Source organism: Sabethes cyaneus, chromosome 2, assembly GCF_943734655.1.
Source record: "Sabethes cyaneus chromosome 2, idSabCyanKW18_F2, whole genome shotgun sequence".
Classification (NCBI taxonomy): Eukaryota; Metazoa; Arthropoda; class Insecta; order Diptera; family Culicidae; genus Sabethes; species Sabethes cyaneus.
In genome coordinates this window covers 7,970,524-7,984,423 of record NC_071354.1, presented here as the reverse complement: position 1 = coordinate 7,984,423, position 13,900 = coordinate 7,970,524, and the positions used below count along the sequence as shown (strand labels likewise).

Sequence of the window (13,900 nt, the reverse complement as noted above, 5' to 3'; positions counted from 1 at the left end):
CGAACACACTCGAGCCACCACAACACAACTATCGCATCGAACGGTGGCGGCGGCGGCGACGGCGGCGATCATTTCATCGGAGAGCGTGACGGTCGGCCGGGTACGGAACACGGGTATGGAATGGACAATCGTACCAACCAAGACAAAACACAGGCAAGCCCCGCAGGCAGAGGTCGGCGGCGTAGTCGTGTTTTGATGCTGCTGCCTGCTGCTAATACACAAACAACTCAAACAAACGTGTTTCTCTCAGCTCAGCTGTGTAGTGCGCTTATAGGCTACGCGCTTGGCGATCGATCGGTCGATCGGATACCGTAGTGTTGCGAATTTCGTCTTGTCGGTTGATAGTAAACCTAGGAGCTAGGATGGTTGCGGTGGTTGCGGAAATTGGGAACTAATTAGCACTGTTGTATGCAGCGCAACAATGTTTTCCGCTGACTTAAGGCGTGTTTTCTTTTGTGAATTTGTTATATTAGTCTGACTCATCTAATTTAATTCGCTTTTGAACCAATTTTACAGTTCGCAAGGAAATGTTTAGCGATGCAAATACACCGTGAGCTTCGTTGGATGTACGTAAAATGACGTAAAATTCCTTTTTTTGATAGGAACAGATAAATGCCACGAAATTATCAATTAAATCCTGTACCAAAAATATGCTAAAATAAGAATCTTTAGTATAATTTAGACTGCAGTAATGTTTCGATTTTATCAGCTTGTCTACCCCCGATTTTATCAGCCCATGAATTTTGTTTAACTTTTGCGCTTTTAAACATGATTTATAAAACTTTTCAGCCTGCTTCAAACTATTCTGATTCTCTGGGGGAGAGTTTTTGAATAAAATAATGCCATAACGCGAGTAATTCGGGGTCAAAATTAGGCTATTTTTATAGTAAAAGTTCTATAGTTCCTAAGAGAGCAAAGTTAGAGGTATACTATATTTAGCAATATTGTGTATTTTTACTATTTGTACAACTTTGTAAAACACGAAAAAGTTATACAACAACTACAAAAACAACTAAAATAGAAAAACTGATTTTAACCATTTTTCATTTAAGAGAAATAGAATTTTCTCTCTTTGCTGAAGAGATAGAAGGTTCCTGTCTTCAGCAAAATTTCTTGTCATAACATGCTGTAAAACTTTGTAGAAAACATTAATGTGTTATATTGAAACTGAAAAAAAAAAATTTTTTTGTTGCACTTTTAGGCGGATTAATCAAAATTTGAATTCCACAGGACGAAAAAACTTTTAATTTTAAGAAACTCTTCCAAAGGTTTCATAAACCTAAAACCAAGTTTTCCCGCTCAAAACTAATGTGCACCAAAAAAGATTCTGGACCAGTGTGCCGGTTCATTGAGCTTTCGGTTGACCAATTGAGGGTTAAAATTTAATTTCCAGTAGAAGTCTTTGATATTGCAAGGTCTTAAGTCTTGAATTTTGAAATCTTCGAAAAAAAAAATTTCCCGATTTCATCAGTTTCCCCATTTTGTCAGCCCAAAATTCAACATGGGAAACATTACTGTATTTTTAAATTAACACGTTTTGCTTGAAATTTGAATTGACATTTTTCACCTTATTCTCTCGCACATTTTACTGTTTCGTTTTTTTCTCTTTTCCAGTTCCGTTTTTCCACTGTTTATTTCATTTTTTCTCCTTTTCTGAGCCGCTTTCTTGCAGTTTGCTTTCACTTTCCTTGCGTTTTTCTTCTTTTACTCTCGTCTTCGTTTTTTTTCTGTTTCAGTGCTCTGTTTTTCTTCGTTTCCTGTCCCATTTTTTCTTAATGTATGTTCTGTTTTTTCTCATGTATTTCACTCGTTTTTTATTATTTCTTTCCAGTTTGCCGTCTTTTCTATTTAACCCGTTTTTTTTCGTTTCCAGTTTTCGTCATTTTTTAACTCTTTACCTTCTTTTCTTTTCGTTTTTCGTCTGTTCCGTTTTCCTCTTTTTGATGCCCAGTGTTTCCGTTTCTTCGAAAAACGTTTATTTTGTTTCTGGCCCTTCTTTTCTCTATTTCCTATGCCGATTCCGGAAAAACCGGAAAGGAAATCGTTTCCTCCTTAAGTTTCGTCTATCGTGACAGAAGAAACGGAGCATCAAAGAAAGGAAAACGGGACTGATGAAGACGAAAACTGGTTTTTCGGAAAGAATATTAAGAGATAAAACTGAATTAACGAAAAAACTGGTTAACTAGGGAATGAGGAAAAACAGAAAAAATGGACAGAAAACGAAGAAAATCGAGCAATGAAACAGGATAGAATAGAACGCATAGAAAAAAATGAAAACGAAAACGTTTCATTGTTTCGTTTTTCTTTGTTTCCTGTACCATTTTATTTTTAATTTCGGTCCTGTTCCTCACTAGCGTTTGGTAATTTTCTTTCCAGTCTTCCTTATTTAACCCCTTTTTTGTCTCCTTTTATCTTCTTTCCTTCTCGTTTTTCGTCTGTTCAGTTTTCCTCTTTTTGATGCCCCGTTTTTTCGTCTATTCTGCCACGTTTATTCTGTTTTTGGCTCCCTTTTTTCTATTTTCTCTCCGGTTATCCTTACTTATCATTTCCTTCTTTACGTTTCTTCTGTCGGTTTCATTTTTCTCTCTCGCTATTCATTCATTTATTTTCTGCTCCGTATTTCCTTTCTTATCGTTTCTCTCTCATTTCTGTCCGCTGTTTTCTGTTTTTCTCTTCTTTTTTCTTCTTTTCCGGTCCTGTTTTTCACCCTTTTCCTGAGTATTAATTTACCTCTGCTTCGTTTTTCCTCGTTGTTAAAGCCGTTTGTCTTCTTTTTCTGTCTCGTTTTTTGTTTGTTTTGTTAGTTTATTTATTAGAGACCAGCACTCCGATGTACCATTCGTGTCTGCTGGAAAATAGTTGACAGTCTTTAGTTGACAATTGTTGGTATAATCCCGTCTGCTTCAAGTAATTCATTAGTTTCTCCTCGTTTTCGTCGGCGTTTTTATGTGCTAGTTGGAGACTTATTGAGTCCATTTCGTACCTTTACCCTTTGGCTGGCAAAGGGTGAACATGTGCATTCCATAACCTCTGTTCATTAACTCCTATTCCTACCTCCACGAGGTGCCGGCTGGGGTACGCAACTTCGGTTGTCGTATGCTAACAGGAAAGGGGGCACAGTGGCTCCCGCCCACATTAAGATGGCAGCCCCATCAGCGGGATAAGGACCTTAGGTTAACAGCCTACTGTACCAGAACACACAAAAAGTTAATGAAAATGAAAGAAGAAATCTCTCCGGATTATTGGCAACGACCTTTAGCATGAAAACACGGACACGAATCGGAACATGGAATATACTGACCCTTGCCCAGCAGGGCAAGCTGGCTCAACTTGCAAGGGAAGCTAGCCGCCTGAAGCTTGAAATCCTGGGGCTGAGCGAGGTCCGCTGGCCGGGTACTGGCGAACACAGGACATCATCCGGGCAAGTCTTGCTCTACTCTGGCATACGAGGTGAAAATGCTACTCGAGAAAGAGGAGTTGGATTCCTACTGAGCCCAGGGGCACGTGCGGCCCTGATGAAGTGGGAACCAATAAATGAGCGAATAATCGTTGCCAGATTTAGAACACGGGTTAGGAACCTTACGGCAATCCAGTGCTATGCGCCAACAGATGCTGCCGACCTGCAGGAGAAAGAGAGCTTTTACAGCCAGCTGAACAGCGTGGTTGAGAAAATCCCGAAGGGGGACATCCAAATTCACATGGGCGACTTCAACGCGAAGATTGGCTCAAACGACGCGGACCTTGAACGCGTCATGGGACGCCATGGCCTAGGAGAGATGAGCGAAAACGGGAAGCTGTTTACAGAATTCTGTGGTAATAACGACATGGTCATTGGTGGATCGCTCTTCCCCCATAGACCAGTACATAAAGTCACGTGGGTTTCCCGCGACGGCCGAACAGAAAACCAAATCGACCACATCTGCATCAGCCGGAAATGGAGAAGGAGCCTTCTTGATGTACGCAACAAACGCAGCGCTGACATTGCATCCGACCATCATCTTGTTATCGCTGAGATACGTCTGCGCGTCGCACGTGTCCAACGACGGGAGGAGAAAGTTGGGCGCCGCTACGACGTCCGCCGATTGGAGAATCCTGAGGTGAAAAGGGCCTTTGTTGAACAACTTGAATCTCGAGCCTCGGAGTTGCCATCTGGTGGAACCGTCGAAGAGCAATGGACCGGCATCAAGAACGCCTTCATCACGACCAGTGATGAAACCCTTGGCAAAGCGCGCAGTGGGCGGAGGGAGTGGATTTCGGATGAAACTTGGAGGAAGATCGACAAGCGGAGAGAGGCGAAAGCCGGCATTGAGCGAGCGCGGACCAGATCGGCTAAGACAGCTGCCCGTCAACGATACGCCGAACTGGAGAGGGCTGTTAAACGTGCTTGTAGACGGGACAAGAGAGCCTGGACTAACTCCCTAGCCGAACAAGGAGAAACCGCCGCCGCCAATGGTGATATCCGTTTGTTGTACGATATTTCTCGCCGCCTTAGTGGTGCCAGGATGAATACAAAGATGCCGCTAAAGGACAGAGCTGGTCAGCTATTGACTGACCGTACAGAACAGCTTAAGCGATGGACTGAACATTTTGAACAACTCTTCCGAGTTTCAAATGTCAGAGACCAACAAAACCAGCAGCGTACGACGCCTACAGTTCGTCGAATAAATCGCGTGAACTCGGAGGCGCCATCGCTGGATGAAATTGTAGCAGCCATCAAGAGTATGAAATCCAATAGAGCGCCAGGGATAGATCGTATTTCAGCCGAAATGCTCAAAGCTGACCCATCTTTGTCAGCCCAGATGATGCATCAGCTTTTCAGCAATATTTGGGAAACCGCAACTTTTCCGGTGGACTGGATGCAGGGCATATTGGTCAAAGTCCCTAAGAAAGGAGACTTAACGGAATGCGGTAACTGGCGTGGCATCACGTTGCTCTGTATTACTCTCAAAGTACTCTGTAAGGTAATCCTCAACCGGATCCAGGAGAAGATCGACGCTACTCTCCGGCGGCAGCAAGCTGGTTTCCGTGCTGGCCGATCATGTGTAGACCATATCACAACGCTCCGCATTATATTGGAGCAGATCAACGAATTCCAGGACTCTCTTCTGCTGGTGTTCGTTGACTTCGAAAAGGCGTTCGACCGACTCAATCACGAAAACATCTGGGGCGCACTTAGGCGTAGAGGAGTTCCAGATAAGCTAGTCCATCTCATCGAGGCTCAGTACGAGGCGTTCTCGTGCAAGGTTTTGCACGACGGCGTCTTGTCCGACCCCATAAGGGTTACTGCTGGCGTGAGACAGGGCTGCATTTTATCACCGCTTCTGTTTCTCATCGTTATGGATGAGATATTAGTTGGAGCAATTGACAGTAGACAAAATCGAGGATTGCCTTGGAATCCTCTAACGATGGAGCAACTAAATGACCTCGACCTAGCCGACGACATTGTCTTGCTCGCACAACGCCGAAACGATATGCAGAGCAAGTTAGACGACCTCTCCGAGAGCTCCCAGGCAGCAGGTCTCACAGTCAATGTAGCGAAAACTAAGTCTATGGTAGTGAACACTGACAATTCCACCAACTTTACAGTAGCGGGACAACAAGTTGAGCAGGTAGCCGTCTTTCAATATCTTGGTAGCCAAACAACGCCCGATGGTGGTACCAAGACTGATATAGCCACACGGATCAGGAAGGCCAGGGGTGCCTTTGCAGGTCTGCGAAACATTTGGCGCTCAAACCAGATCACTCTACGTACGAAAACCCGAATCTTTAATTCAAACGTTAAATCCGTACTGCTGTATGCCTGCGAAACGTGGTGCGTCTCAGCGGAAACAACGCAAAAACTGCAGGTATTCATTAACCGGTGCCTGCGATATATTATTCGTGCCTGGTGGCCTGATAATTGGATATCCAATGAGGAACTCCATCGTCGGTGTCATCAACGGCCGATAGCCACAGAAATTCGTGAGCGTAGGTGGAAGTGGATCGGACACACCTTGAGGAAAGGAGCGAACGAGGTTTGCAGAGCAGCACTCGACTGGAATCAACAAGGACAGCGTAGAAGAGGCAGACCCAGAGGCTCATGGAGACGGAGCTTAGCCAACGACATCCGGGCTGTAGACGAGAACCTGTCCTGGCGTCAGGTAAAAGCCATGGCGGGTAACCGTCAGCAGTGGAGATCTCTGATTTCATCCCTTTGTTCTGCCGGACCGGCGGACATGGACACATAAGTAAGTAAGTAAGTTTTTGTATTTCGTTTACGGTTTTTCTTGCTTATCGTTTCCTTCCTTAAGTTTCTTCTATCGATTTTCTTTTTTCTGTCTCGCTGTTTTTCTTTTCCCTTTTGGTGTTATTTGTTTTCTGTTCGAAATTCCCTTGCTTGTCTCGTTTTCGCCCTTTTTCTTTCTCGCTTTTGCCTCTTTCTCTGTTCCGTTTTTCCTCATTTTCAGGCCCGTTTGTGTTCTTTTCCTGTCTTGTTTTTTGTTTGTTTTGTAAACGTGACAGAAAAAACGGAACATCAAAGAAAGGAAAACGGAACTGATGAAGACGAAAACTGGTTTTTTGGAAGCAATATTAAAAGAGATGAAACTGAAAACGAAAAAAGGGGTTAAATAGGGAATGAGGAAAAACAGAAAAAATGGACAGAAAATAAAGAAAATGGAGCAATGAAACAGGAGACACCGCATAGACAAAACGAAAACGAAAACGAGCGGAAGGTAAGTGAGAACAAACATAAGGAAATCTTATTATTCTGTTTTTGGCTCTCTTTTTTCTATTTTTTTCTCCGGCTTTACGTTTCTTCTGTCGGTTTTATTTTTCTCTCTCGCTCCATTCATTTACTATTCTATTAATCTATTTTCTGCTCCGCATTTCCTTTTTTATCTCGTTTACCCTACTTTTCTCTCTCATGTAGTGCCCGCTGTTTTCTGCTTATCTCTTCTTTTTTCTTCTTTTCTTGTTCTGTTTTTCGCCATTTTCCTGAGTACTAATTTACCTCTGTTTCGTTTTTCGTCGTTGTCAGGGCCGTTTGTCTTCTTTTTCTGTCTTGTTTTTTGTTTGTTTTGCTAGTTTATTTATTAGAGCCCACCACTCATGTCTGTTGGAAAATATTTCACAGTCTTCAGTTGACAATTGTTGGTATAATTCCATTTCCTTCAAGTAATTCATTAGATTCTCCTCGTTTTCGTCGTCGTTTTTAAGTGTTTGTTGGAGACTTATCGAGTCTATTTCGTACTTTTATCTCACGTTCTCATACTTTCTACAGTGCGTTTCTGTCTCATTTTGCTTATTTTCAGTCCTGTTTTTCCTCTCGTATTTATTCATTTTTTTGTTATTTTCTTTCCAGTTTTCCGCCTTTTCTATTTAACTCTTTTTGTCGTTCTGGTTTTCGTCTTTTTCTAACTCTTATCTTCTTTTTGGTGCCTCGTTTTTCCATCTTTTCTGTCATGTTTATTCTGTTTTTAGATCCCTTTTTTTCTATTTCCACTGCGGTTTTCCTTACTTATCGTTTCCTTCCTTACGTTTCTTTTATCGGTTTAGGTCGAGCATCGGTCTTCATTCCACAGATTTCACGATAGACTATCTTCTTCCTCGTTTTTTTCATTTTCTTAATGGGTTTTCCTTCTTTTCTCTCTTTTTTGGTCTTTTCTCTTCTGTTATTCATCTTTCTCTGTCCCCTCGTTTGCTTAGTTTTCCCTGTTTTTCTTTCCCATATTATTTTTCTCATTTTTTTCTCTTTTTATGTTCTGTTTTCCCTCTCACCGCCCAGTTAGTTTCGAGGTACGATGCTGGTTTAACAAGCCAGTCGTCATATGTTCGAATCTCTGCTAGGCGGTAGCCCAGTAATTTTCCGTAATTTTACTGATAGTAAAAACAAGTTAGATTAAAACTTTTCGGTCGGTGGTTTCTACAGTAGACGGAGGTAGAGGCACAATTTGTGTCTAAAAATAATTGAAATCAGATAGGGTAAAGAACTAGTTTTAAGCAGTCTAAGCGGGTCACTGATTGTTTTACCTTATTACAAGCGATGGGTTGACTAAGTGGGGGATATCAGCATACCAATCTTCTTGCTATCTTTAGTTCTTCAAGCTGTTACCATTGGAAGACACTATTGTTGAGCTAAACTTTTGATTTTTCGCTTTAAAAGTTGGAGCGGTGGAACTAATTTTGAACACACCGAAACCATTTTCACCCGCAGGGTGCTGTTTTCAGCAATCCTGAAATCTAAATTTTTTTACGTCCCGTTAAAAAATCCCTCGAACTTTTCCCCCTATTCAGTAAGTTCGCGTTCCTATCCGCGACCTACTAATCGGCATCTGATGCGTAATCGGCATAGCGTATCGGCATATGCGTAAAATGCCATCTGTCTAAATTGTTTATCGGGGCATACACTCACCGCACCGTTCGGCAAACGGTATTCGTCGTCTCTTTTATTCTCTGGTGTTCTTATGGGAAACTGCGAGTTTGACGTCTCACTCGCTGTTCATAAGGATGGTGGGAGAACAAAAAAGGCAAACATAGAAGTGCACACGATCTAACTTTAGAACAGTGTTGTCAAAGCAAATAACATTGAAACACATCGTTGCTTCATTAAATCACTGAGAAAATCTTCGAAAATTATTGAAAAAGCTGTCTTTTGTGTTGTTTTTAATAAAGAAAAATTAATTATGAACATACATTTCTCTTAAAAGTATTGAACCACGTTTTCACCATAGGAGGTTTCAGTTAATTTCAAACTTAAAATTCTTATTTCCAGAACCGAAACAGTATCTTGGCAACACGATAGTTCATCAGTTGTGCTGCAGCTGCTGCTACTGCTGAACAGGTTCCATCAATTCAGAATTTGTTTTCAGTTTTGTTAGAAAATAATAAAACTTTCGGCTAGTGACAAAGCCTTAGATAATAGAAAAAAAGAGACTGAATAATATGGTATGTGACAATTGAGTGCTTGACTTTCAGAGTGGTTGTAATCAGTGCTGAAAATTTGATGAATTCGTTAGTAGCGAGGTGGCGATTGCTGAAGAGCAGCTGAAAAATGTACGTTTTTGGACAACAATTTTTAATTCATCATATTTCTTGTCGGAAACCCAGTAAATTGTGTTTGTGTGAACCAAATGTATGGTTAAGTGATTTGTGAAGATGATCCTATCAAAAGATTTTGAAAATATGAATAAAAAAGTGCATTTTCGGATCATTTATGTTCAACTGATTAAAATAGGTAACACTGCTTAACTCGTTCCTTACCCTACATTATCGTTATTAAAATTGTTATAATTGATTGTAAATTTAAACTTTAACGAAACGTCGAAAACCTTTTACTCCATACACTTCCATTGCATCAATTTATACAATTAGAAGTTGAAAAGAATGCTCTGAAGATCAAAAGATCTATGAACCTCTTTGAAGGTGGTCTTACGTGTCATCTCAGTATTCTAAAAACTATTAGTGTTAATACCCTTGTAATCAATAATTAATAAAGATTCGACGGAAAAAATACAACTTTCATCGAATTTTTCGTGTATTTGAGCCTGGGCGTGATTCTGGGGAAGATGGTGGTTCCGATCTTCGTCCAGGCTCGACCGTTTTTTACGCAGGACATTCAAGTAAGAGCAGCAGTAACTGGCCCAGGAATAGACATATCAGTTCCTGTGGGTAGATGGTCAGTACAATTACTGCCTTGTCAAGATTACTGCCTTGCGGAACCCCAGCAAAGTTCGTGAAGGCGCGGGATTCGACATTTCGGAGCTTAACTCGAAGCGTTCGATCGAACAGGTAAGATCGCAGCCATTGTGCAGGCCAGATGTCAATACCGAGCTTAAAAATTTTGGCCAAGAACAAATCGCGATCGAGTCTATCAAATACTGCTTTTAAATCCGTGCAGATAATGTCAATCTTTTGGTGGCTCTCCATGGCTTTAAGGCAATTTGATTTGTGTCAACCGAGCAACTGGCGTAGAAACCGTGTTGATCGAACGATATACCGGTCACACCTAAAGAACAGCTGGTCATAGAAAATCAGCTCAGCTAGATAGAGTGCTGTTCAAGTAACACCGCAGTAAAGTTACCGGTCGGTATTCAAATTCTTTGCATTTTAATATTCCATACAAGCAATTGAAATACACTCAAGTCGCTTTTTACGCGAAGGATACGCTCTGCGTAAATCAAAACCGCGTAAATTTCGAACTTTGCGTGAAAAAACTGCCTAGAATTGTAAACTGTGTATAAAAATAGACGCGTAGAGCATAACCGCAAAAATCGCATAAACACCTGCGTAAACTCCGAAATTCTCGTAACAACCGCGTAAATTCCGAAACTCACGTGAAAATTGTCGCATAAAAAGCGACTTCAGTGTACTGAAATCAGCCAATCTACTTTAGCATTTGATGTTGGGTTTGTTTGCGCATACTCGAGATAACTGAAGTTCATTTTGAAGTGGGTAATAACAAATTTTTAACTGTCAACTTTTAATCTTTTCTTTTACCACATCATCATAGTTGTTGCCATTGTTTTCGTTTTTCCTGTCCCGTATTTCTTGTTTCATTGTTTCATTTTTCCTCATTTTTGGTCCTGTTTTGCTCAAGTATATTACTCATTTTTGACTATTTTCTTTCCAATTTTCCGTCATTTCTGTTTAACCCCTTTTTTGTTTCCAGTTTTCGTCTTTTTCTACCTCTCGTTATCTCTTTTCATTCTTGTTTTTTGTCTTCGTCTGTTCCGTTTTAATCTTTTTGGTGCCTCGTTTTGCCGTCTCTTCTGTCACGTTAATCCTGAATTCTGCTTTTAGCTCACTTTTTACTTCTGAGATTTTCTCTCGTTTTTCATCTTTTTCTTTTCCGTGTAACCTTTTTCTTTGATTCGTTTTCTGTCTCATCTATCTCCGTTTATATCCCGTTTGTCCTCTTTTACTCATTTTCCTCGTTTCTTCTATTGGTTTTCTTTTTCCTCTTTTACTATTCTTTTTTCCCATTTGTTTTTTTTTCTGTTTTCTGTTCCATATTCCCTTTCTTGTGTCGTTTTTCTCTCTCTCTCGGTTCTGCTCACTGTCCAATTTTTCACTCTTTTCTTGAGTCCTAATTTACTGCCACTACTCGCGTAACAGTCCCATTTTTTAAGGAGTTTCCTATATAGATGAGACTGTTTTGCGAAAAGCGGTAGTTTTGCCTGGTTTTCAGGCCCATTTGTCTTCTTTTTCTGTCTCTCTTTTTTGTCATTTTCCGTCCCGTTTCGGCTTTTTTCTTTTTTCTCGTCCCGGTTTTCGTCTTTTTTTCGCTTTTCAACTACTTTTCTGTCCCGTTTTACGTTTTCGTCAGTCCTGTTTCTGCTTTTTCTCCTTTGCTGTCACGACTATTTTTCTTTTCCGTTTTATCCCTTTATCTTTCGTTTTTATTTTCTCTTTTTTCTGTTTCTGTGCCGTTTGATCTCTCTTTCTCTGTTCTCATTTCTTTATTTTCCTGCTCCAGCATTTTCTCTTTTTATTTTGCTAATTTTCTATCTCAAGTTTTCTCCTTTTCTGTTCGGTTTATCCTCATTTTCTGCATGGGTTGTCCTTCGTTTCTCTCTTTTTTCTTGTGTTCTCTTTCGTTCATCTTTTTCTGCCTCCTCGTTTTTTTGTCTCATCCCTCTCTTTCCTTCCGCTTTCTTCTCTTTCACTTTTTATGTCCCGTTTTCCGTCCTATTTTGTCACGTTTTTCTTTTGATCACACCATTTTTCATTCCTTTTCTCGTTTCTTTTTCTTTCCCGTTTGTCCAGTTTTTGTCAGGAAATTGAGAAATTGCTTCGCCCACAGCCTGTAACAAACACACCTTATTGTACAATTTCTTAATGCTAGATATCTTTCCTAACAATATATCGGGTATTTTAATTAAGTTTTCCTACGTATTACCTCATTGTATTGAACTAATTAAAAACTATTAAAAACTTTCATCTTGCAAGCGCCAGAATATTCTGTCATGGACAACTGTTTTAAGGCAAATAATCTGTTTCTCGCCATTCTGTACAACAAGAATCGTTCGCAGAGTCTTACGCTCAAAACAGCTAATGCTCGTCGGTCGCTCTCCTTTACTCTCCTTGAATGCTTCATTTATGTGAAATACAGGAGAACCAGTACAGAACAGTACAGATACAGGAGAATTTGCATCCAACAGAACGCGAATTTGGTCGAAAAACTATTTTCAAGCATGATTCATTTCGCTAAACCGAACTGCACGTCGCCTTGGAGTCTATAAACAAATGGTGAGTCTGCAAGTTGAATTCTCTGGGGAATTTATCGAGGATCTGTCGAAGCCTTGTAACCGGATGAATTCTACAATAAACCCTTTCGCACCCGAGCGTATGAAACGTTCAGTTTTCGCCTCGTCCAAAGTCCAAATTTGCTGGACCCTCGTTTCTATCAGCTTCATCGCAACCTATTCACAGTGCATTGAGGAACGTGCTTCCAACAACTATTCTCCTTCAGTCAGTCAGTCAGTCAGTCAGTCAGTCAGTCAGTCAGTCAGTCAGTCAGTCAGTCAGTCAGTCAGTCAGTCAGTCAGTCAGTCAGTCAGTCAGTCAGTCAGTCAGTCAGTCAGTCAGTCAGTCAGTCAGTCAGTCAGTCAGTCAGTCAGTCAGTCAGTCAGTCAGTCAGTCAGTCAGTCAGTCAGTCAGTCAGTCAGTCAGTCAGTCAGTCAGTCAGTCAGTCAGTCAGTCAGTCAGTCAGTCAGTCAGTCAGTCAGTCAGTCAGTCAGTCAGTCAGTCAGTCAGTCAGTCAGTCAGTCAGTCAGTCAGTCAGTCAGTCAGTCAGTCAGTCAGTCAGTCAGTCAGTCAGTCAGTCAGTCAGTCAGTCAGTCAGTCAGTCAGTCAGTCAGTCAGTCAGTCAGTCAGTCAGTCAGTCAGTCAGTCAGTCAGTCAGTCAGTCAGTCAGTCAGTCAGTCAGTCAGTCAGTCAGTCAGTCAGTCAGTCAGTCAGTCAGTCAGTCAGTCAGTCAGTCAGTCAGTCAGTCAGTCAGTCAGTCAGTCAGTCAGTCAGTCAGTCAGTCAGTCAGTCAGTCAGTCAGTCAGTCAGTCAGTCAGTCAGTCAGTCAGTCAGTCAGTCAGTCAGTCAGTCAGTCAGTCAGTCAGTCAGTCAGTCAGTCAGTCAGTCAGTCAGTCAGTCAGTCAGTCAGTCAGTCAGTCAGTCAGTCAGTCAGTCAGTCAGTCAGTCAGTCAGTCAGTCAGTCAGTCAGTCAGTCAGTCAGTCAGTCAGTCAGTCAGTCAGTCAGTCAGTCAGTCAGTCAGTCAGTCAGTCAGTCAGTCAGTCAGTCAGTCAGTCAGTCAGTCAGTCAGTCAGTCAGTCAGTCAGTCAGTCAGTCAGTCAGTCAGTCAGTCAGTCAGTCAGTCAGTCAGTCAGTCAGTCAGTCAGTCAGTCAGTCAGTCAGTCAGTCAGTCAGTCAGTCAGTCAGTCAGTCAGTCAGTCAGTCAGTCAGTCAGTCAGTCAGTCAGTCAGTCAGTCAGTCAGTCAGTCAGTCAGTCAGTCAGTCAGTCAGTCAGTCAGTCAGTCAGTCAGTCAGTCAGTCAGTCAGTCAGTCAGTCAGTCAGTCAGTCAGTCAGTCAGTCAGTCAGTCAGTCAGTCAGTCAGTCAGTCAGTCAGTCAGTCAGTCAGTCAGTCAGTCAGTCAGTCAGTCAGTCAGTCAGTCAGTCAGTCAGTCAGTCAGTCAGTCAGTCAGTCAGTCAGTCAGTCAGTCAGTCAGTCAGTCAGTCAGTCAGTCAGTCAGTCAGTCAGTCAGTCAGTCAGTCAGTCAGTCAGTCAGTCAGTCAGTCAGTCAGTCAGTCAGTCAGTCAGTCAGTCAGTCAGTCAGTCAGTCAGTCAGTCAGTCAGTCAGTCAGTCAGTCAGTCAGTCAGTCAGTCAGTCAGTCAGTCAGTCAGTCAGTCAGTCAGTCAGTCAGTCAGT

General features: G+C 41.7%; 1 protein-coding gene across 1 annotated transcript in view; it reads right to left on the bottom strand.

Annotated features, from left to right (window-relative positions):
* LOC128738870 (echinoderm microtubule-associated protein-like 2) overlaps positions 1-13,900 on the bottom strand; it is an 83,621-nt gene that overhangs the window by 51,533 nt on the left and 18,188 nt on the right. The gene's annotated exons all lie outside the window — the stretch shown is intronic.